Below are 23,972 nucleotides of genomic sequence, written 5' to 3'. Positions count from 1 at the left end.
TGTTTATTTTGCCACAATACTTTTATTTTATACTTGTGTCTTGGAAGTTGTTACTACTGTAGCAACCTCTCCTTATCTTAGTTTTGTGCATTGTTGTGCCAAGTAAAGTCGTTGATAGTAAGGTTCATACTAGATTTGGATTACTGCGCAGAAACAGATTTCTTTGCTGTCACGAATCTGGGCAAAATTCTCTGTAGGTAACTCAGAAAATTATGCTAATTTACGTGAGTGATCCTCAGATATGTATGCAACTTTCATTCAATTTGAGCATTTTCATTTGAGCAAGTATGGTGCCTCAATAAAATTCGTCTTTACGGACTGTTCTGTTTTGACAGATTCTGCCTTTTATTTCGCATTGCCTCTTTTGCTATGTGGGATGGATTTCTTTGTTCCATTGACTTCCAGTAGCTTTAAGCAATGCTCAGAAGTGTTAAGAATGATTGTGTCACCTCTGAACATGTGAATTTTCGATTATGCACTAACCCTCTAATGAGTTTGTTTCGAGTTTGGTGTGAAGGAAGTTTCCAAGGGTCAAGAGAGGAGGATGATACAATATGATCAAGGAGAGTCAAAGCTCTAAGCTTGGGGATGCCCCGGTGGTTCACCCCTGCATATATCAAGAAGACTCAAGCGTCTAAGCTTGGGGATACCCAAGGCATCCCCTTCTTCATCGACAACATTATCAGGTTCCTCCCCTGAAACTATATTTTTATTCCATCACATCTTATGTGCTTTGCTTGGAGCGTCTGTGTGTTTCTATTTTTGTTTTTGTTTGAATAAATGCTTGTGTGGGAGAGAGACACGCTCCGCTGGTTCGTATGAACACATGTGTTCTTAGCTTTTAATTTTCATGGCGAAGGTTGAAATTGCTTCGTTAATTGTTATATGGTTGGAATTGGAAAATGATACATGTAGTAATTTGCTATAATGTCTTGGATAATGTGATACTTGGCAATTGTTGTGCTCATGTTTAAGCTCTTGCATCATATACTTTGCACTTATTAATGAAGAAATACATAGAGCATGTTAAAATTTGGTTTGCATATTTGGTCTCTCTAAGGTCTAGATAATTTCTAGTATTGAGTTTGAACAACAAGGAAGACGGTGTAGAGTCTTATAATGTTTGCAATATGTCTCTTATGTGAGTTTTGCTGCACCGGTTCATCCTCGTGTTTGTTTCAAATAGCCTTGCTAGCCTAAACCTTGTATCGAGAGGGAATACTTCTCATGCATCCAAAATCCTTGAGCCAACCACCATGCCATTTGTGTCCACCATACCTACCTACTACATGGTATTTCTCCGCCATTCCAAAGTAAATTGCTTGAGTGCTACCTTTAAATTTCTATCCTTTACCTTTGCAATATATAGCTCATGGGACAAATAGCCTAAAAACTATTGTGGTATTGAATATGTACTTATGCACTTTATCTCTTATTAAGTTGCTTGTTGTGCGATAACCATGTTCCTGGGGACGCCATCAACTACTCTTTGTTGAATATTGTGGGGACCCCGGACTAGCTGTCCGAAATACCCTGTTATGTATACAGTTCACGATCCCATGATCAGTGCGCCGTGAACACATAACCGAACTGATATCAAATTACACCATCCATTACAAAGCGGAATAAGAAAATTACAACATGGTCACATGACCAATACTTACATAATAGCCTCGAAGGGCCTAACTAAACATCAGAGCAGCATCATCACTTCAGCAGCGCAGTACCCAAGTCATCTGCCATAACCCTACAGGCAACTGACTGGGGAGACGTTCCTAGCCCGCATAGACGTCGTCAACTCCTTCTTCATCTGTCGAACTCCTTCAAGTCTGGCCAAGTAAATAGCCAGGGACAAAGCCGTGAGTACATTTGGAATTGTACTCGCAAACCATCAAGAAGGTGATAAAAATTCTAACTAGAGAAGGCAAGAGAGGAAAAATAGTTTCTCTCGTGGATGTAGCATGTGGAAGAGAAATAGTTTCTCTTGTGGATATAGCATCCCGGCATCTCGAGTGATGGGGACACTAAGGGAGTCCTATTACATCTCTATACCTTTGTTAAAGAAGAGGTAGCATACCGCCATCTCAATTGATGGGGATACTAGGAAAGTCCTATGACATCTCTATATCTTTGTTGAAGAAGATACTTCAAAAGATAAACTACGACATCTCTATATCTTTGTTGAAGAAGATACTTCAAAAGATAAACTACGACATCTCTATATCTTTATTGAAGAAGAGTCCCTCTACATGAAACACTAGGAAGGGTCACCCAATTTTGTTTCATTTTCCTCGACCATCTCCATATGGTCGGCACCAGCCTTTCCGTACCCTTCCGGTACATCCAACACGCACATTTCCTTTGGAAATCATTTTCTAAACCAAAACTCGACACAGCTCGGTAACGGCCATCCCAACCGTCCATGACCGCGGACGCGGCTATTCGAATAGTTTTAACTCTGCAGAGTGTGCGCACTTTCCCCACAAGATCTGATAAATCCGCCGGGATCATCCCCGATTCGTCATACGAAAGTATGCGAGTCTCGGATAATCAGTCGAAGCCTTTCGCCTATTCAACTTAGCAAGAGGTCCTACCCTATGGAGTATGTACCTCCCCGGCACCGTGGCAGCTCACCTCCCTTTGAGCGTGGCTCCACCGCCAAGCCAGGAGACCCATAGTGTCTTCCGGACGGGTCAGCCCCGAAGGCCTCCCGTTATACGATTGTCTCCAACTACGACAACCCGGACTCGGGGGTAACCGTACCCTTGTATAGTTGTGCGGTGCCTCATGCTAAGAAGAACAAACGTCAAGCTAAGCCCCGTGCCCACGTTGGAGTAGTGTGGTTGCGCGGGTTAATTGTTCCGGGCGAATACAGAGAACCATGTGTCGTTTTTCTCAAAAACCCAAGTCACACACACATTTCCTCTTTCCAACCATCTTTGTCAAGATCCTTTCCTTTCATAAACCATACGCTTGGGTAAGATTGCCTCACCCGAGGTTTTCATAAACATTTACAACAAGGAAAACCTTGAGGGGTTCCCAACCTATAGTTTCATGAGTTGAACTAGTATTGCACTACGGCCGAGATGAGAGTCATCCCGCCATAGATGAGGTATAAAGGGGTAGTGGAGTGGATCATACTTGCTTAAGGTAAGCATGTATTATGACAACACAAGGAGGAATATACTCTCAGATTTGTGGTGCTAATTACACAACTTAGATAGTGGAGTGTCACTATCCAACATATTCTCCAAGATGGTACACGGCATACTCCTCTCAAGTTGAGAATACACCAAGATCATGACATTGATACCTCTATACTACAAAGGGGGTGGGTGTGGTGTAAGTTAATATCTTGAGATGGAACATGCTCAAGTTGAGCATACAAGATCACCAAGTGGAATAGCACGGCCATGTTACCATGCATCCCATAAGGACAATAGTGGAGCATCACCACTAGGGAGTACCCCACTTGCAATCACACATAGGTGACATAAATAGAGATAATAACACACATAGAATGAAGGCGCTTTGAACATCAACAAATGACATCCAACTAGACACCGGATCAGAGATCAAAAGATGGCTTGCCTTGGCTTATTTGTCCCTGTACTTCTTCAACTCCATCAATATAAGAATCCCAACAATAAAATCCTTGTCCAATTCCACTTCTTCTTCTTCTCCGGAATTGCTCGCGTCTATCGCCGGAAAATATAAAAGGAACACAATCAATCACATTGCACCAACAAAACAAACATACAACAACCATAATTTAACCATTCAATAAAGAGCTACCATACAAAGGACTTATAGATACCACAAACAACTTAAAGAAAACCCATGTTATTTACCTAGTAAAGGTATGAGAGTATCACAACTTAGCAATTGCCTCTCTCGGTTATCACCATAGTATAAACCAAACATCCCCTGGTAGATAACATCATAAAGAGGACAAAATCATTAGTTTGACATCAAATACATTCACAAAACATTTTCAAACATTTTTGGAAAAAGTAGAAAACAGTTTTCCTAACTTAGTTTGCTCACATAACACCACACAAGAATAGGAAGCAAATGATATGCCCTACCATTTGAAAACTTAAGCAAAACAAAAGAGCTAATGTTAAATTGCAGAGATTTTGTTTTGCAAACATAAAACAAAGGTTGCCCACCTCTACTAAAAAGAGTTGGTCAAGGGTTTTAGACAAACCGAAAAGTTTTGTTTCAACAATGCATGTCACACATAAACATTACTAACAGCAACAAATATGTATGAACAGAGACTAATAATATTTTTCCTAGATAGCCAGTACTAATACAAGACTAACCCAATTGGAATCACTCAAAAAGGTTGAACCTACAATTTTAGGACCTTGCTTGAATCTGACTGTACAGAAAACAAGATCTGTATGCCAAAAATTGTAGAAAAATCCTAAAAATATTAGGTCAGTTGCATATGAAAGGTATTGACAATATGGTTCTAATGCAATTGGTTTCACTCGCAAATTCATCTCCAAGCTCATGGTATAAACAGACAAAGTCAGATCTGACCAGAAATTGATCTGTGAATCACTTCAATTCTATGTGGTCATTTGAAGTGAACCCAACGCCAAAATGAAGGTACTGGAGAGGGCTTTCACCCAAAATTGAGTTTGCTCAAAAAGGTTTTGTAAAACGGAAGAAATCTAACAAACAATGATTCTGCATGTTTGCAGAACTTTATTTATCATGCAAAATCCGTAACGAATTTGAGGATGAGACCAACGCCAAGTTGTAGATATTTTCCGTACCTATCTGCAGAACTTTGAACCACTTGATTTGGATCTGCACACGAGATTTGGCGGATTTTACAAGATCGTACCAGAATCTGAAACAGCAAGAAACAGAAATTACTGCAAGGTTTTGGACGAACTTTGCTCAAGAACTTCAGATCTGAGGATAGCTCAACCTTCTCCATGCTTGGACCAACATGCACCTGCATCAAGATCCAATCTTAGCAATGGAGGGAGAAGAAGAGGAGATTAAACCATCTAAGGTTAGGGAGAAGAAGGAGAGGGAGGCTCTCATGGTGAGGATGAGTTTGAGGGAGGGGGAGAGCTTCATCTTGGTGGCTTGCCATGGCTATGGCCGGCCATGGGAGCAAGGGGAGCACCATTTTCGTGGGGAAGTGGAGGAGGAGAGTGTGAGGGAGTGGAGGAAATAGTAGGGAGTGAAAAGAAATGAGGCAAAGGAGAGGAGTGGAGAGGAGTGGAGAGTGGGAAATGAGAGCAAGTGAGGAGGGAGTGGGCTGCCAAGCCCCTTTATATAGAGGGAGAGGGGGTGGGTTGGCTGCCTCCTCATTGATTGAGTTGGTTGGGAGGTAGCCTCCTCATTGATTGAGTTGGTTGGGAGGCTGCCCATTTATGGATTGGGGTAGGTGGGAGGCATGGCTTGTATAAGAAGGAAAAGGGGAGATAGTGCTGGCCGAATTTTGAATGCAAACACAAATTGGCCGGCTCCATTCTTGCCAAACAAAAATGAACAATGAGAGAGAGATGCACATCATCCATGTGCATGATGTTGAGGAGGTAATGTTGATGGAGGTTGAGACATAGAGATAGAAATGGAGAGTGAGAGTGATATGCATTAAAAGGAAAATTTGTTATCACTTTGTTTGTGGCAAACAAATGATGGAAAGAGATAGATCCAAGGTTTAGAGGGGTAGTGATGGAAGTACAGATACAATACCAATGGTGAATATGGTGGCATAAAATCAATTCAAGAGGTCAAGGTGTTGATGGAAAAGAATGGGGGAGTGAGATAGGTATGAGGAAAAATAAGTCGTTCTAAAAAAAAGAGGTCAATTGGGAGTGGTTTGAAATACTCCTGAGTCTAGGGTTCAGTTGAAGGGAGTCCATTTGAAAGTATCAAATGATCATCCATTTGATCAAGAATTGGAGGATGAGGGGATACAATGTGGTAAATCAGTGATGTGCATAAGATGTGCAAGGATTGTCATTTGAAAATAAAGAATTTATTTGAAAGGGATTTGAAACACCTCAATTGGGAATGAACTCAAGTGGAATGGAATTTGAAAATGTTGAGAGAAACTAGTTGGAACATAGGAGGTCAAAATGTTCTACTTACTTTCTCAAGTGAAGTAGAGTTTTTCTCAAATGTAAAATAAGCAAGAGGAAGACAAGAAATGGTATAGGTACCATAAACAAGCCTTTTGTAAAATGGAAAACAAAATAGAAAATAATGTTTTAGAAATCAGTACTTGGTAGAAATGGGATGAAAAACAAAACCCATTTCAGTTCTTTGTTTTTTTTGAAGAAATATCCTGAAAAGATTTTATAAAACTAGAAGTAGTTTTGTGATCAAAACTAGAGAAGGAAAAACAATAGGGTTTTTGAGAAAGAAAACTAATTTAGGGAGGAGTGTTCTCAAGGGTAGATGGTGGCCTCAAAATGTACCCATCATTCCCAATCTTGGTTTTGTGAAGATTAAACTTGAATAAAAACAAGAGGTAAAAGTGAAGGAAGTGATCTTGAGGTAAAACATTGGATAGGGTACAAGATCAAGTTGAAAATATGAGCTGCAAGGATTGACTGAGACATGCAAGACGTGGAGGTTGAAGAGGATGTTGCATAGATGAGATCCATGCATTGAGGTCAACAATAACAGTGGTGGTTGCTTAGATATCAACTCGCCAAAGTCTGGAACTTATAAGCTTGCCAAAACAGATTGTTGACTTGGCTTCAGAATCAACCTATGATGAGTGGGTATAAGAGAAGGATGTGATGAGGGTAGATGATCCCAAATTTTGGATTCAAGGATGGTTTGAGCTGGACTAACACAAATAGGAATATCAAGATGGCACACTCATGTTGCCATCAGGAGAAGAGTTTGATGTAGTAAAAAGGAAAACAATTTTACCTAAGTCACACATGTTTTTTTATTAGGTGAGTTGTATGTTTGACCACTAGAGGTGTTGTTCTTTGAGGTACTCAACACAGAACTCAACAAGAAATCAAGACAATATATCTAGCGGCAGATCAAAGCAATTCATCACAACAAATAAATCAAGGCAACTCATCTAAATTAGTCTATAGAAAAAGTTTTTGTTCCCCCTAATTTTTGAAATATGGACAATTAATCAAGGTTGCAAAAGTTGGGGTGTTACAGATCTTCCACCCTTAAAATAATCTCGTCCCGAGATTACTGAGCGTAGAACTGGAGGGGTTGTAAAGTTTAACGAAAATTAGACTCCATTTTTATGCCTTTGTGTGGAGAGGGTCGCAACTTCAGGTTGTGAGAGACATGATGGATTTCTGACGATGGCGAGGTTCATGAAGAGGCTGACGACTCCGTGCAGAAGTTGGATCTATACCTTCTTAATGATCCTAGCGGGGTTCATGATTGTGGGAGAGTTAGTGCACCCAATGGTGCTTGAGCAGGGTTGAAAACTTTTTAGAGTTAGCTTAAATTTAGTGGAAGACAAAGTCTTCCACCCTTAAAATTGTTCATCGGGAGGGGGCGTTAAAAGCGTAAGCTTCGGCCACGGGTCTTGTCGGGCGCTTTTTGGAGAAGCCATTGATCTTTGGAGTTGAACATCTTCAGCGGGCGTTGAGTAGTCCACGGCTTCAAGAGGGGTTAGTGCATCCCACATTTCCAACGATGTGTTAGAAAGGTTTAAAATGTTAGGGTTAGCTCCAACTTTTAGTGGAAGACTTCCACCCTTAAGATTTTTCATCGAGCTTTCGGAAAATCTTAGAGCTTACGCCTTGCGGTCTGTCGGGGCTTCGAAGGAGTCATCGATCTTCCGTACTCAGTTGAAGAATCTTCAGGGGCGACGTGCAGACCGCAACTTCAAGAGGCACTCACGGTGTTAACTAAACCATAGGGGACGCGCCGTGAGTTAATAAGTTGATGAAACGCCTGGTTGGTACCCATATGAAGCAGCAACAGGGGTCGTCGAAGACAATCTTCAGCTTGAGGGTCGGTCTTGCGACTTCGGTAGCAACTAAGAAGTTAGCGGGTAAACTACGCCTAAAGTCTTGAGTCTTGAGGTATCTTCAGGAGCCTTCACTTGATGAGGACCAGATGAACCATGTGATGTAGCTTGGCTTTGACGTTATTGTTCACTCAACTTGTTAGACGGTGTGTTAGAGGGTAGTTTTCAAGAAAATATCCTCGAGGTTAGCGCGATTATGCTCCAAGGTTAGTCCAAATTAGTATGTCTTCTCGCAGAGGTGCAGTCATTCTTGAAGGTAGGGCTTCTTCTTTCTTAGCGTAGTCGAGATGCTCCAGCTGATATTGAAGGAAGTTAGCGTAGATGGGGGTTTGGGTTAGTTTTCCTGATGTTTGAAAAACAACTGCTAACGGGGGTAGAGTTAGAGCTTTTTGTTAACTTATCCAACTAACTAGCAGTTAGCAAAACATCGGCGAGGTAGGTGAGGGTGAAAACATCTTTGGGAGGCTTTCTAAGCTAGTTTATCACACTAAGGGTGTTTTTCAGACCGAAAAGCCAAGACAATTATACACACAACAAACAAACAAAAGACACTCAAGGCAGCACACAAGGGAACTACAAGCAATCATCAAACCAGGCATGGTAACCTAAGTACCCATGGAATGCCTAATGCGTGGGGGTAGCTCAATCAAAGCGATTGAGTTTGTCCTATCCATCCTATTGGTTTGGGGGGCTGGTCACATATGTTGCCATCTTCATTTTGCTCTTATGGACTCCAACATGGATTTTCGGGGCAGTTGGTTGCGAAGCAGGCCTGGTGTTCGGTCTTCTATGTTGAGGCGGAGGAGAAAACTGCGTAGTCTTCTTGCTCAACATCCCGGGGACGTGAGGTCTTCGAAGAGGTAGTTGTTGAGGTACTCCCGAAATCGTCAACTTCTTGTAGCTGGCCTAAAAATTACTAGTCAAGAACTGAGGACTTGATCCCAGATGACTGCAAAAAGTGCAAGTCCACAGAGGAAGAAGGTCAGCTCCTTGACAGACTTTGGTGACAACCAAAGACATGATGTTATCATCCCAACAAGCACACGGCTACGTCGGCATCCAATCTTCAATAGCTGCAGTTGGAGATATATGAGTCTTCCTGAGGGATTGAGCCATCTTCGAGTTCGAGTCTCCAGTCTGAGTTGGGGACATCGTCCAATATGTAGGTTTGAATTGGCTGAGACAATAGAGTAAGAATTTTCAAACCTTTTTATAAAGCGGAGAGGTAAGAATTTTAGAAGCTTTGAATAAATAAGAGGAGTAGAAGCTATACTTCCGACTAAAGAAACAATTTGTTTTGTAAATAGTTTTGTCCAAGTACTTGTTTCCTAACTAACGTCCATGCTAACTAAGGTCTCCTACGATCGGGATGGCTACGATACCAGCTCTGTGGGGACCCCGGACTAGCTGTCCGAAATACCCTGTTATGTATACAGTTCACGATCCCATGATCAGTGCGCCGTGAACACATAACCGAACTGATATCAAATTACACCATCCATTACAAAGCGGAATAAGAAAATTACAACATGGTCACATGACCAATACTTACATAATAGCCTCGAAGGGCCTAACTAAACATCGTAGCGACATCATCACTTCAAAGACGCAGTACCCAAGTCATCTGCCATAACCCTACAGGCAACTGACTGGGGAGACGTTCCTAGCCCGCATAGACGTCGTCAACTCCTTCTTCATCTGTCGAACTCCTTCAAGTCTGGCCAAGTAAATAGCCAGGGACAAAGCCGTGAGTACATTTGGAATTGTACTCGCAAACCATCAAGAAGGTGATAAAAATTCTAACTAGAGAAGGCAAGAGAGGAAAAATAGTTTCTCTCGTGGATGTAGCATGTGGAAGAGAAATAGTTTCTCTTGTGGATATAGCATCCCGGCATCTCGAGTGATGGGGACACTAAGGGAGTCCTATTACATCTCTATACCTTTGTTAAAGAAGAGGTAGCATACCGCCATCTCAATTGATGGGGATACTAGGAAAGTCCTATGACATCTCTATATCTTTGTTGAAGAAGATACTTCAAAAGATAAACTACGACATCTCTATATCTTTGTTGAAGAAGATACTTCAAAAGATAAACTACGACATCTCTATATCTTTATTGAAGAAGAGTCCCTCTACATGAAACACTAGGAAGGGTCACCCAATTTTGTTTCATTTTCCTCGACCATCTCCATATGGTCGGCACCAGCCTTTCCGTACCCTTCCGGTACATCCAACACGCACATTTCCTTTGGAAATCATTTTCTAAACCAAAACTCGACACAGCTCGGTAACGGCCATCCCAACCGTCCATGACCGCGGACGCGGCTATTCGAATAGTTTTAACTCTGCAGAGTGTGCGCACTTTCCCCACAAGATCTGATAAATCCGCCGGGATCATCCCCAGTTCGTCATACGAAAGTATGCGAGTCTCGGATAATCAGTCGAAGCCTTTCGCCTATTCAACTTAGCAAGAGGTCCTACCCTATGGAGTATGTACCTCCCCGGCACCGTGGCAGCTCACCTCCCTTTGAGCGTGGCTCCACCGCCAAGCCAGGAGACCCATAGTGTCTTCCGGACGGGTCAGCCCCGAAGGCCTCCCGTTATACGATTGTCTCCAACTACGACAACCCGGACTCGGGGGTAACCGTACCCTTGTATAGTTGTGCGGTGCCTCATGCTAAGAAGAACAAACGTCAAGCTAAGCCCCGTGCCCACGTTGGAGTAGTGTGGTTGCGCGGGTTAATTGTTCCGGGCGAATACAGAGAACCATGTGTCGTTTTTCTCAAAAACCCAAGTCACACACACATTTCCTCTTTCCAACCATCTTTGTCAAGATCCTTTCCTTTCATAAACCATACGCTTGGGTAAGATTGCCTCACCCGAGGTTTTCATAAACATTTACAACAAGGAAAACCTTGAGGGGTTCCCAACCTATAGTTTCATGAGTTGAACTAGTATTGCACTACGGCCGAGATGAGAGTCATCCCGCCATAGATGAGGTATAAAGGGGTAGTGGAGTGGATCATACTTGCTTAAGGTAAGCATGTATTATGACAACACAAGGAGGAATATACTCTCAGATTTGTGGTGCTAATTACACAACTTAGATAGTGGAGTGTCACTATCCAACATATTCTCCAAGATGGTACACGGCATACTCCTCTCAAGTTGAGAATACACCAAGATCATGACATTGATACCTCTATACTACAAAGGGGGTGGGTGTGGTGTAAGTTAATATCTTGAGATGGAACATGCTCAAGTTGAGCATACAAGATCACCAAGTGGAATAGCATGGCCATGTTACCATGCATCCCATAAGGACAATAGTGGAGCATCACCACTAGGGAGTACCCCACTTGCAATCACACATAGATGACATAAATAGAGATAATAACACACATAGAATGAAGGCGCTTTGAACATCAACAAATGACATCCAACTAGACACCGGATCAGAGATCAAAAGATGGCTTGCCTTGGCTTATTTGTCCCTGTACTTCTTCAACTCCATCAATATAAGAATCCCAACAATAAAATCCTTGTCCAATTCCACTTCTTCTTCTTCTCCGGAATTGCTCGCGTCTATCGCCGGAAAATATAAAAGGAACACAATCAATCACATTGCACCAACAAAACAAACATACAACAACCATAATTTAACCATTCAATAAAGAGCTACCATACAAAGGACTTATAGATACCACAAACAACTTAAAGAAAACCCATGTTATTTACCTAGTAAAGGTATGAGAGTATCACAACTTAGCAATTGCCTCTCTCGGTTATCACCATAGTATAAACCAAACATCCCCTGGTAGATAACATCATAAAGAGGACAAAATCATTAGTTTGACATCAAATACATTCACAAAACATTTTCAAACATTTTTGGAAAAAGTAGAAAACAGTTTTCCTAACTTAGTTTGCTCACATAACACCACACAAGAATAGGAAGCAAATGATATGCCCTACCATTTGAAAACTTAAGCAAAACAAAAGAGCTAATGTTAAATTGCAGAGATTTTGTTTTGCAAACATAAAACAAAGGTTGCCCACCTCTACTAAAAAGAGTTGGTCAAGGGTTTTAGACAAACCGAAAAGTTTTGTTTCAACAATGCATGTCACACATAAACATTACTAACAGCAACAAATATGTATGAACAGAGACTAATAATATTTTTCCTAGATAGCCAGTACTAATACAAGACTAACCCAATTGGAATCACTCAAAAAGGTTGAACCTACAATTTTAGGACCTTGCTTGAATCTGACTGTACAGAAAACAAGATCTGTATGCCAAAAATTGTAGAAAAATCCTAAAAATATTAGGTCAGTTGCATATGAAAGGTATTGACAATATGGTTCTAATGCAATTGGTTTCACTCGCAAATTCATCTCCAAGCTCATGGTATAAACAGACAAAGTCAGATCTGACCAGAAATTGATCTGTGAATCACTTCAATTCTATGTGGTCATTTGAAGTGAACCCAACGCCAAAATGAAGGTACTGGAGAGGGCTTTCACCCAAAATTGAGTTTGCTCAAAAAGGTTTTGTAAAACGGAAGAAATCTAACAAACAATGATTCTGCATGTTTGCAGAACTTTATTTATCATGCAAAATCCGTAACGAATTTGAGGATGAGACCAACGCCAAGTTGTAGATATTTTCCGTACCTATCTGCAGAACTTTGAACCACTTGATTTGGATCTGCACACGAGATTTGGCGGATTTTACAAGATCGTACCAGAATCTGAAACAGCAAGAAACAGAAATTACTGCAAGGTTTTGGACGAACTTTGCTCAAGAACTTCAGATCTGAGGATAGCTCAACCTTCTCCATGCTTGGACCAACATGCACCTGCATCAAGATCCAATCTTAGCAATGGAGGGAGAAGAAGAGGAGATTAAACCATCTAAGGTTAGGGAGAAGAAGGAGAGGGAGGCTCTCATGGTGAGGATGAGTTTGAGGGAGGGGGAGAGCTTCATCTTGGTGGCTTGCCATGGCTATGGCCGGCCATGGGAGCAAGGGGAGCACCATTTTCGTGGGGAAGTGGAGGAGGAGAGTGTGAGGGAGTGGAGGAAATAGTAGGGAGTGAAAAGAAATGAGGCAAAGGAGAGGAGTGGAGAGGAGTGGAGAGTGGGAAATGAGAGCAAGTGAGGAGGGAGTGGGCTGCCAAGCCCCTTTATATAGAGGGAGAGGGGGTGGGTTGGCTGCCTCCTCATTGATTGAGTTGGTTGGGAGGTATCCTCCTCATTGATTGAGTTGGTTGGGAGGCTGCCCATTTATGGATTGGGGTAGGTGGGAGGCATGGCTTGTATAAGAAGGAAAAGGGGAGATAGTGCTGGCCGAATTTTGAATGCAAACACAAATTGGCCGGCTCCATTCTTGCCAAACAAAAATGAACAATGAGAGAGAGATGCACATCATCCATGTGCATGATGTTGAGGAGGTAATGTTGATGGAGGTTGAGACATAGAGATAGAAATGGAGAGTGAGAGTGATATGCATTAAAAGGAAAATTTGTTATCACTTTGTTTGTGGCAAACAAATGATGGAAAGAGATAGATCCAAGGTTTAGAGGGGTAGTGATGGAAGTACAGATACAATACCAATGGTGAATATGGTGGCATAAAATCAATTCAAGAGGTCAAGGTGTTGATGGAAAAGAATGGGGGAGTGAGATAGGTATGAGGAAAAATAAGTCGTTCTAAAAAAAAGAGGTCAATTGGGAGTGGTTTGAAATACTCCCTGAGTCTAGGGTTCAGTTGAAGGGAGTCCATTTGAAAGTATCAAATGATCATCCATTTGATCAAGAATTGGAGGATGAGGGGATACAATGTGGTAAATCAGTGATGTGCATAAGATGTGCAAGGATTGTCATTTGAAAATAAAGAATTTATTTGAAAGGGATTTGAAACACCTCAATTGGGAATGAACTCAAGTGGAATGGAATTTGAAAATGTTGAGAGAAACTAGTTGGAACATAGGAGGTCAAAATGTTCTACTTACTTTCTCAAGTGAAGTAGAGTTTTTCTCAAATGTAAAATAAGCAAGAGGAAGACAAGAAATGGTATAGGTACCATAAACAAGCCTTTTGTAAAATGGAAAACAAAATAGAAAATAATGTTTTAGAAATCAGTACTTGGTAGAAATGGGATGAAAAACAAAACCCATTTCAGTTCTTTGTTTTTTTTGAAGAAATATCCTGAAAAGATTTTATAAAACTAGAAGTAGTTTTTTGATCAAAACTAGAGAAGGAAAAACAATAGGGTTTTTGAGAAAGAAAACTAATTTAGGGAGGAGTGTTCTCAAGGGTAGATGGTGGCCTCAAAATGTACCCATCATTCCCAATCTTGGTTTTGTGAAGATTAAACTTGAATAAAAACAAGAGGTAAAAGTGAAGGAAGTGATCTTGAGGTAAAACATTGGATAGGGTACAAGATCAAGTTGAAAATATGAGCTGCAAGGATTGACTGAGACATGCAAGACGTGGAGGTTGAAGAGGATGTTGCATAGATGAGATCCATGCATTGAGGTCAACAATAACAGTGGTGGTTGCTTAGATATCAACTGCCAAAGTCTGGAACTTATAAGCTTGCCAAAACAGATTGTTGACTTGGCTTCAGAATCAACCTATGATGAGTGGGTATAAGAGAAGGATGTGATGAGGGTAGATGATCCCAAATTTTGGATTCAAGGATGGTTTGAGCTGGACTAACACAAATAGGAATATCAAGATGGCACACTCATGTTGCCATCAGGAGAAGAGTTTGATGTAGTAAAAAGGAAAACAATTTTACCTAAGTCACACATGTTTTTTTATTAGGTGAGTTGTATGTTTGACCACTAGAGGTGTTGTTCTTTGAGGTACTCAACACAGAACTCAACAAGAAATCAAGACAATATATCTAGCGGCAGATCAAAGCAATTCATCACAACAAATAAATCAAGGCAACTCATCTAAATTAGTCTATAGAAAAAAGTTTTTGTTCCCCCTAATTTTTGAAATATGGACAATTAATCAAGGTTGCAAAAGTTGGGGTGTTACAAATATCATGTGAGTTGCTATGCATGTTCGTCTTGTCTGAAGTAAAGGAGATTTACCACCAAAATGGTTAGAGCATTGCATAATGTTAGAGAAGAACATTCGGCTGCTAACTAAAGCCATGATCCATGGTGGAAGTTTCAGTTTTGGACATATATCCTCAATCTCATATGAGAAAATTAATTGTTGCTACATGCTTATGCATAAAAGAGGAGTCCATTATCTGTTGTCTATGTTGTCCCGGTATGGATGTCTATGTTGAGAATAATCAATAGCGAGAAATCCGATGCGAGCTTTCTCCTTAGACCTTTGTACAGGCAGCATAGAGGTACCCCTTTGTGACACTTGGTTAAAACATATGCATTGCAATGATAATCCAGGTAATCCGAGCTAATTAGGACAAGGTGCGGGCACTATTAGTATACTATGCATGAGGCTTGCAACTTGTAAGATATAATTTACATAACACATATGCTTTATTACTACCGTTGACAAAATTGTTTCTTGTTTTCAAAATCAAAGCTCTAGCACAAATATAGCAATCAATGCTTCCCTCTGCGAAGGGCCATTCTTTTACTTTTATGTTGAGTCAGTTCACCTATTTCTCTCCATCTCTAGAAGCAAACACTTGTGTGAACTGTGCATTGATTCCTACATATTTGCATATTGCACTTATTATATTACTTTGCATTGACAACTATCCATGAGATATACATGTTACAAGTTGAAAGCAACCGCTGAAACTTAATCTTCCTTTGTGTTGCTTCAATACCTCTAATATGAATTATTGCTTTATGAGTTAACTCTTATTTCTTGTCTTGAAGTACTATTCATGAAAAGTCTGCTATATGATTCATTTGTTTACTCATGTCATTTACATTGTTTGGATCGCTGCATTCATTACATATGCTTACAATAGTATGATCAAGTTTATGATGGCATGTCACTCCAGAAATTATCTTTGTTATCGTTTACCTGCTCGGGACGAGCAGAAACTAAGCTTGGGGATGCTGATACGTCTCCGACGTATCGATAATTTCTTATGTTCCATGCAACATTATTGATGATATCTACATGTTTTATGCATACTTTATGTCATATTTATGCATTTTCTGGAACTAACCTATTAACGAGATGCCGAAGGGCGATTCTTTGTTTTTCTGCTGTTTTTGGTTTCAGAAATCCTAGTAAGGAAATATTCTCAGAATCGGACGAAATCAACGCCCAGCATCTTAGAATCCCCGGAAGCATCCAGAACACCCGAGAGTCGCCAGAGTGGACCCACATGGGCCCCAGGAGGTAGGCCGGCGCGGCCCAGGCCCTGGCCGCGCCGCCTTATGGTATCACCGCCTCTTCGACCCTCTGACGCCGCCTCTTCGCCTATATAAATGTCCTCAACCTAAAACCTCGATACGGAAAATCCACGGTACGAGAAACCATCCAGAGCCGCCGCCATCGCGAAGCCAAGATCTAGGGGACAGGAGTCTCTGTTCCGGCACGCCGCCGGGACGGGGAAGTGCCCCCGGAAGGCTTCTCCATCGACACCACCGCCATCTTCATCACCGCTGCTGTCTCCCATGAGGAGGGAGTAGTTCTCCATCGAGGGTCGGGGCTGTACCGGTAGCTATGTGGTTAATCTCTCTCCTATGTACTTCAATACAATGATCTCATGAGCTGCCTTACATGATTGAGATTCATATGAGCTTTGTATCACTATTCATCTATGTGCTACTCTAGTGATGTTATTAAAGTACTCTATTCCTCCTGCATGGTGTAAAGGTGGCAGTGTGTGCATCATGTAGTACTTGGCGTAGTTTATGATTGTGATCACTTGTAGATTATGAAGTTAACTATTGCTATGATGGTATTGATGTGATCTATGCCTCCTTTCGTAGCGTGAAGGTGACAGTGTGCATGCTATGTTAGTACTTGGTTTGGTTGTGTTGATCTGTCATGCACTCTAAGGTTATTTAAATATGAACATTGAATATTGTGGAGCTTGTTAACTCCAGCATTGAGGGTTCGTGTAATCCTACACAGTTAGTGGTGTTCATCATCCAACAAGAGAGTGTAGAGTCTAGCATCTATCTATTTATTTTGTTATGTGATCAATGTTGAGAGTGTCCACTAGTGAAAGTATGATCCCTAGGCCTTGTTCCTAAATACTGCTATCGCTGCTTGTTTCTTGTTTCTGCGTTTCTCTGCTGCAATATTACCACCATCAACTACACGCCAGCAAGCACTTTTAAGTGCCGTTGCTACTGCTCATATTTATTCATACCACCTGTATTTCACTATCTCTTCGCCGAACTAGTGCACCTATTAGGTGTGTTGGGGACACAAGAGACTTCTTGCTTTGTGGTTGCAGGGTTGCATGAGAGGGATATCTTTGACCTCTTCCTCCCTGAGATCGATAAACCTTGGGTGATCCACTTAAGGGAAACTTGCTGCTGTTCTACAAACCTCTGCTCTTGGAGGCCCAACACTGTCTACAAGAATAGAAGCTCCCGTAGACATCAATGGTCAAGGATTTGAAAGTCATCTTTGGAAAGGGTCCTAGCGAACAATCAGTTCCGAAGGGAGCTGACGGGCACGCAGCCATGTGGAAGAAGAAATCTATATTCTGGGAGCTAGAATATTGGAAAGTCCTAGAAGTCCACTCTGCAATCGACGTGATGCACGTTACGAAGAATATTTGCGTGAACCTCCTAAGCTTCTTGGGCGTGTATGGGAAGACAAATGATACAAAGGAAGCACGGCAGGACCAGCAACGTTTGAAAGACCCTGATGACCGGCATCCGGAATGGTTTCAAGGTCGTGCCAGCTACGCTCTGACCAAAGAAGAGAAGGTCATCTTTTTTGAATGCCTGAGCAGTATGAAGGTCCCGTCTGGATTCTCGTCCAATATAAAGGGAATAATAAACATGGCGGAGAAAAAGTTCCAAAACCTGAAGTCTCACGACTGCCACGTGATTATGATGTAATTGCTTCCGATTGCTTTGAGGGGGCTCCTGCCGGAAAATGTTCGAGTAGCCATTGTGAAGCTATGTGTATTCCTCAATGCAATCTCTCAGAAGGTAATCAATCCAGAAGTTCTACCACGGTTACAGAACGATGTGATCCAATGTCTTGTCAGTTTCGAGTTGGTGTTCCCGCCATCCTTCTTCAATATTATGACGCACCTCCTGGGTCACCTAGTCGATGAGATTTCCATTCTCAGTCCTGTATTTCTACACAATATGTTCCCCTTCGAGAGGTTCATGGGAATATTAAAGAAATATGTTCGTAACCGTGCTAGGCCAGAAGGAAGCATCGCCAAGGGCTATGGAAATGAGGAGGTAATTTAGTTTTGTGTTGACTTTGTTCCTGACCTTAAGCCGATTGGTCTTCCTCGATCGCGGCACGAGGGGAGACTAAGTGGAAAAGGCACGATCGGAAGGAAATCAACGATATGTATGGACGGCCATTCTCTGACTGAAGCACACCACACAGTTCTGACCAATTCCAGCTTGGTGGCTCCGTACTTTGAGAAACACAAGAATATTTTACGCTCGGACAACCACAGGAAGCTTTGAATCCTGGATTAGGAAGGCCCACATGGAGACTTTCGGCAGTTGGTTGAGAAAACATTTAATGAATGACGATCATGTTGTAGATCAGCTGTACATGTTGGCCAAGACACCATCTTCGACTATAACGACTTTCCAAGGGTACGAGATAAATGGGAATACATTTTACACGATCGCCCAAGATAAAAAGAGCACCAACCAAGACAGTGGTGTCCGCTTTGATGCAGCAACCGAGAATGGGCAAAAGGTCACATATTATGGTTACATAGAGGAGATATGGGAACTTGACTATGGACCCTCCTTTAGGGTCCCTTTGTTCCGGTGCAAATGGTTCAAGCTAACAGGAGGTGGGGTAAAGGTGGACCAGCAATACGGAATGATAATGGTGGATTTCAACAATCTTGGTTACCTTGACGAACCATTCGTCCTAGCGAAAGATGTCGCTCAGGTTTTCTATGTGAAGGACATGAGTAGCAAACCGAGGAAACGGAAAGATAAGAAAACGATTAGTACATCATGCGATGATCCAAAGCGCCACATTGTTCTTTCAGGGAAAAGAAACATCGTGGGAGTGGAGGACAAGATGTTTGCTGAAATTCCGCCCTTCAAAGTGAACACCGACCCAAGCATTAAGTTAAATGATGAGGATGCTCCATGGATACGGCACAATCGTAAGCAAGCAGGGACACAAGAAAAGAAATGATGTGTAATAATTTATTGTACCAAACTTTGTTGAATGGATCATGTGAATTATATTACCCGTGATGTGTTTGGTGTCCATTTTCGAATGATTCAATTGACTCGAGATAGCACTGATGATACATGAAATTTGGAGTGATTCAGTCATACTCCTGCCTAGGCGTATAATATGCATACTCGTAGTCTTCATAGCCGCCGCCGTTGTACTGGTAGTCGTCGCCTTCTAAGTTGCCTCCGTCATCGTCGCTGTTGTCGTCACTGTCGTCGGGCGGCACTCGTGGCTCGAACTGAGGGTAGCGCAGGCGGGGGATATCGCCGGCCGTGATGTAGTCCATGACGCTCTGCAGAGTCCGGCCGTACCACCATAGCCGACGGCCGGCCTCGTGGAAGTTCCCAGGAGGCAGACCGTCCTCCACATACCTGGCGAGCGCCCTCTCACGCCGATTGATGAAGAAGGCGTCCCAAGTATGCTGGTTATCGGGATGCCAGCGGGGATTCATCCGCTGCTCCGGCGTGAGGTCGAGGTAGTAGTGGTTCGTGATGGCCGCCCGGCGCGCAGTACCCTGAGGGACGGGGGGACCGGCACGCCGCTGATACGTCTCCGACGTATCGATAATTTCTTATGTTCCATGCCACATTATTGATGATATCTACATGTTTTATGCACACTTTATGTCATATTTATGCATTTTCTGGAACTAACCTATTAACAAGATGCCGAAGAGCCAGTTGCTGTTTTCTGCTGTTTTTGGTTTCAGAAATCCTAGTAAGGAAATATTCTCGGAATTGGGCGAAATCAACGCCCTGGGTCCTATTTTGCCACGAAGCTTCCAGAAGACCGAAGAGTCAACGAAGTGGGGCCACGAGGCAGCCAGGAGGGTGGCCGGCGCGGCCCCACCCTTGGCCGCGCCGACCTGTCTCCTGGGCCCCTCGCGACGCCCCCTGACCTACCCTTCCGCCTACAAATAGCCTTCATCGCGAAACCCCCAGTACCGAGAGCCACGATACGGAAAACCTTCAAGAGACGCCGCCGCCGCCAATCCCATCTCGGGGGATTCAGGAGATCGCCTCCGGCACCCTGCCGGAGAGGGGAATCATCTCCCGGAGGACTCTACACCGCCATGGTCGCCTCCGGAGTGATGAGTGAGTAGTCTACCCTTGGACTATGGGTCCATAGCAGTAGCTAGATGGTTGTCCTCTCCTCATTGTGCTTAATTGTCGGGTCTTGTGAGCTGCCGAACATGATCAAGATCATCTATCTGTAATTCTATATGTTGCGTTTGTTGGGATCCGATGAATAGAGAATACCATGTTATGTTGATTATCAATTTATATCTATGTGTTGTTTATGATCTTGCATGCTCTCCGTTATTAGTAGATGCTCTGGCCAAGTTGATGCTAGTAACTCCAAGAGGGAGTATTTATTCTCGATAGTGGGTTCATGTCTCCGTGAATCTGGGGGAGTGAGAGAAACCTCTAAGGTTATGGATGTGCTGTTGCCACTAGGGATAAAACATTGATGCTATGTCCGAGGATGTAGTTATTGATTACATTACGCGCAATACTTAATGCAATTGTCTGTTGTTAGCAACTTAATACTGGAAGGGGTTCGGATGATAACCTGAAGGTGGACTTTTTAGGCATAGATGCATGCTGGATAGCGGTCTATGTACTTTGTCGTAATGCCCAATTAAATCTCACAATACTCATCATAATATGTATGTGCATGGTCATGCCCTCTCTATTTGTCAATTGCCCAATTGTAATTTGTTCACCCAACATGCTATTTATCTTATGGGAGAGACACCTCTAGTGAACTGTGGACCCCGGTCCAATTCTCTATACTGAAATACAATCTACTGCAATACTTGTTCTACTGCTTTCTGCAAACAATCATCATCCACACTATACATCTAATCCTTTGTTACAGCAAGCCGGTGAGATTGACAACCTCACTGTTTCGTTGGGGCAAAGTACTTGGTTTGTGTTGTGCAGGTTCCACGTTGGCGCCGGAATCCCTGGTGTTGCGCCGCACTACATCTCGCCGCCATCAACCTTCAACGTGCTTCTTGGCTCCTACTGGTTCGATTAAACCTTGGTTTCATACTGAGGGAAAACTTGCCGCTGTACGCATCACACCTTCCTCTTGGGGTTCCCAACGGACGCGTGCTGTACGCGTATCAAGCTCTTTTTCTGGCGCCGTTGCCGGGGATCTGAAGAAAAGTTACATCACAAAGATCTCTGACTCCCACGTCAACTACACGCCATCAACTCTTTTTCTGGCGCCGTTGCCGGGGAGATCAAGACACACTGCAAGGGGAGTCTCCACATCCCAATCTCTTTACTTTGTTTTTGTCTTGCTTAGTTTTATTTACTACTTTGTTTGCTGCACTAAAACAAAATACAAAAAAAATTAGTTGCTAGTTTTACTTTATTTGTTATCTTGTTTGCTATATCAAAAACACAAAAAAATTAGTTACTCGCATTTACTTTATTATCATGTCTAGTCCCGTAGTTGCTACTCTATCACCTGAGGAATCAATCTTCACTTTTAAACAAGGAGGTGAAGAGAATTTTAAAGAAGCATGGTCTAGAATTTTTGATTCTTATAGTAAAACTGAACCTAAAATGACCTTAAGTTTGCTTCTTAGTAATTTTTATTTTCGGGCTTATTCTTCGCTATAGATATGCCTTAGATGCTGTAGTGGGAGGAGATTTCCTTCATTGTGATGGGGATCAAGCTTTTAATGCCATAAGGAAATTGATTACACCATTTAGTTCCGATAATAATTTTGATCCATCTCATGCTAGCATGCATAATAGATTAAACACTATTGAAACAAATATATCCTGTTTAAAAGAAGTGTATAACCAAATTCGCGAATACTATGATTATGTTCCATTAAGCTTCGAACCTTCAATGTGGGTGCCTACCGTTAAAGCTACTATTGGTGGTGAAACTTTTCCTGCTCGTTGTGATATTATGTCTGAGTTTTGCCTTATGCCTGAAAGTATTTATAAATCTTTGACACTTTGGGAACTTACTGAAGGGGGAGAAGAAATAACTCTTACGGATAACTCTGTTGTAATTCCTAAGGGTATAGCTGAAGGTGTTTTCACAACCTTTCTTGGAAGGACGGTATCCACTGATTATCTCGTTATTGAATGTGTAGGGACAGGACAAATCACGCTTGGAAGATCCCTGCTGAAACTCATGGGAGCAGTCATAGATGTTGGGAAAGGCACTCTAAATTTTACCTCTACACCCGGATGCGGTCATGTATTCCCTAGACCAAAGAGTAGGAATAAGAGTAAGAAAGGTAAGAGCAACACCCCTGGTAAGAATGCCAACGCATCATCTCTTGATAATACTTGATACACACTTTCTGCGCCTAGCTGAAAGGCGTTAAAGAAAAGCGCTTATGGGAGACAACCCATGTTTTTACTACAGTACTTTGTTTTATATTTGTGTCTTGGAAGTTGTTTACTACTGTAGCAACCTCTCCTTATCTTAGTTTAGTGTTTTATTGTGCCAAGTAAAGTCGTTGATAGTAAAGTTCATACTAGATTTGGATTACTGCGCAGAAACAGATTTCTTTGCTGTCACGAATCTGGGCAAAATTCTCTGTAGGTAACTCAGAAAATTATGCCAATTTACATGAGTGATCCTCAGATATGTACGCAACTTTCATTCAATTTGAGCATTTTCATTTGAGCAAGTCTGGTGTCTCGATAAAATTCGTCAATACGAACTGTTCTGTTTTGACAGATTCTGCCTTTTATTTCGCATTGCCAGTTTTGTTATGTTCGATGGACATTTTGATTCCGTTGACTTTCAGTAGCTTTGTGCAATATCCAGAAGTGTTAAGAATGATTATGTCACCTCTGAACATGTATATTTTGATTGTGCACTAACCCTCTAATGAGTTGTTCTGAGTTTGGTGTGGAGGAAGTTTTCAAGGATCAAGAGAGGGAGATGATACAACATGATCAAGGAGAGTGAAAGCTCTAAGCTTGGGGATGCCCCGGTGGTTCACCCCTGCATATATCAAGAAGACTCAAGCATCTAAGCTTGGGGATGCCCAAGGCATCCCCTTCTTCATCGACAACATTATCAGGTTCCTCCCCTGAAACTATATTTTTATTCCATCACATCTTATGTGCTTTGCTTGGAGCGTCGGTTTGTTTTTGTTTTGTTTTGTTTGAATAAAATGGATCCTAGCATTCATTGTGTGGGAGAGAGACACGCTCTGCTGTAGCATATGGACAAGTATGTCCTTAGGCTTTACTCATAATATTCATGGCGAAGTTTCTTCTTCGTTAAATTGTTATACGGTTGGAATTGGAAAATGATACATGTAGTAATTTGCTATAATGTCTTGGATAATGTGATACTTGGCAATTGTTGTTCTCATGATTAAGCTCTTGCATCATATACTTTGCACCCATTAATGAAGAAATACATAGAGCATGCTAAAATTTGGTTTGCATATTTGGTCTCTCTAAGGTCTAGATAATTTCTAGTATTGAGTTTGAACAACAAGGAAGACGGTGTAGAGTCTTATAATGTTTTCAATATGTCTTTTATGTGAGTTTTGCTGCACCGGTTCATCCTTGTGTTTGTTTCAAATAGCCTTGCTAGCCTAAACCTTGTATC

General features: G+C 41.9%; 2 long non-coding RNA genes across 5 annotated transcripts; both read right to left on the bottom strand.

Annotated features, from left to right (window-relative positions):
* Positions 1-1,516: 1,516 nt before the first annotated feature.
* Positions 1,517-13,202, bottom strand: LOC127307847 (uncharacterized). Of its 4 annotated transcripts, none has more exons than XR_011747011.1 (8): positions 12,833-13,202; positions 12,675-12,751; positions 11,736-11,811; positions 11,476-11,582; positions 9,612-9,713; positions 3,852-3,927; positions 3,592-3,698; positions 1,517-1,829 (listed from the first exon to the last, which is right to left on the bottom strand). It is a non-coding gene; the product is annotated as an uncharacterized lncRNA (long non-coding RNA). The 4 variants fall into 4 exon arrangements; XR_011747012.1 differs by having other exon boundaries at positions 12,675-12,708; positions 12,797-13,201; XR_011747013.1 differs by lacking the exon at positions 12,675-12,751 and having other exon boundaries at positions 12,797-13,201.
* LOC127307848 (uncharacterized) lies at positions 7,092-9,573 on the bottom strand. The gene is made up of 2 exons (XR_007855891.2): positions 9,379-9,573; positions 7,092-7,169 (listed from the first exon to the last, which is right to left on the bottom strand). It is a non-coding gene; the product is annotated as an uncharacterized lncRNA (long non-coding RNA).
* Positions 13,203-23,972: the final 10,770 nt, after the last annotated feature.

This window comes from Lolium perenne, chromosome 6, assembly GCF_019359855.2.
Source record: "Lolium perenne isolate Kyuss_39 chromosome 6, Kyuss_2.0, whole genome shotgun sequence".
Taxonomy (NCBI): Eukaryota; Viridiplantae; Streptophyta; class Magnoliopsida; order Poales; family Poaceae; genus Lolium; species Lolium perenne.
The sequence above is the reverse complement of the archived record's forward strand: the minus strand, read 5'-3'. Positions and strand labels throughout refer to the sequence as shown.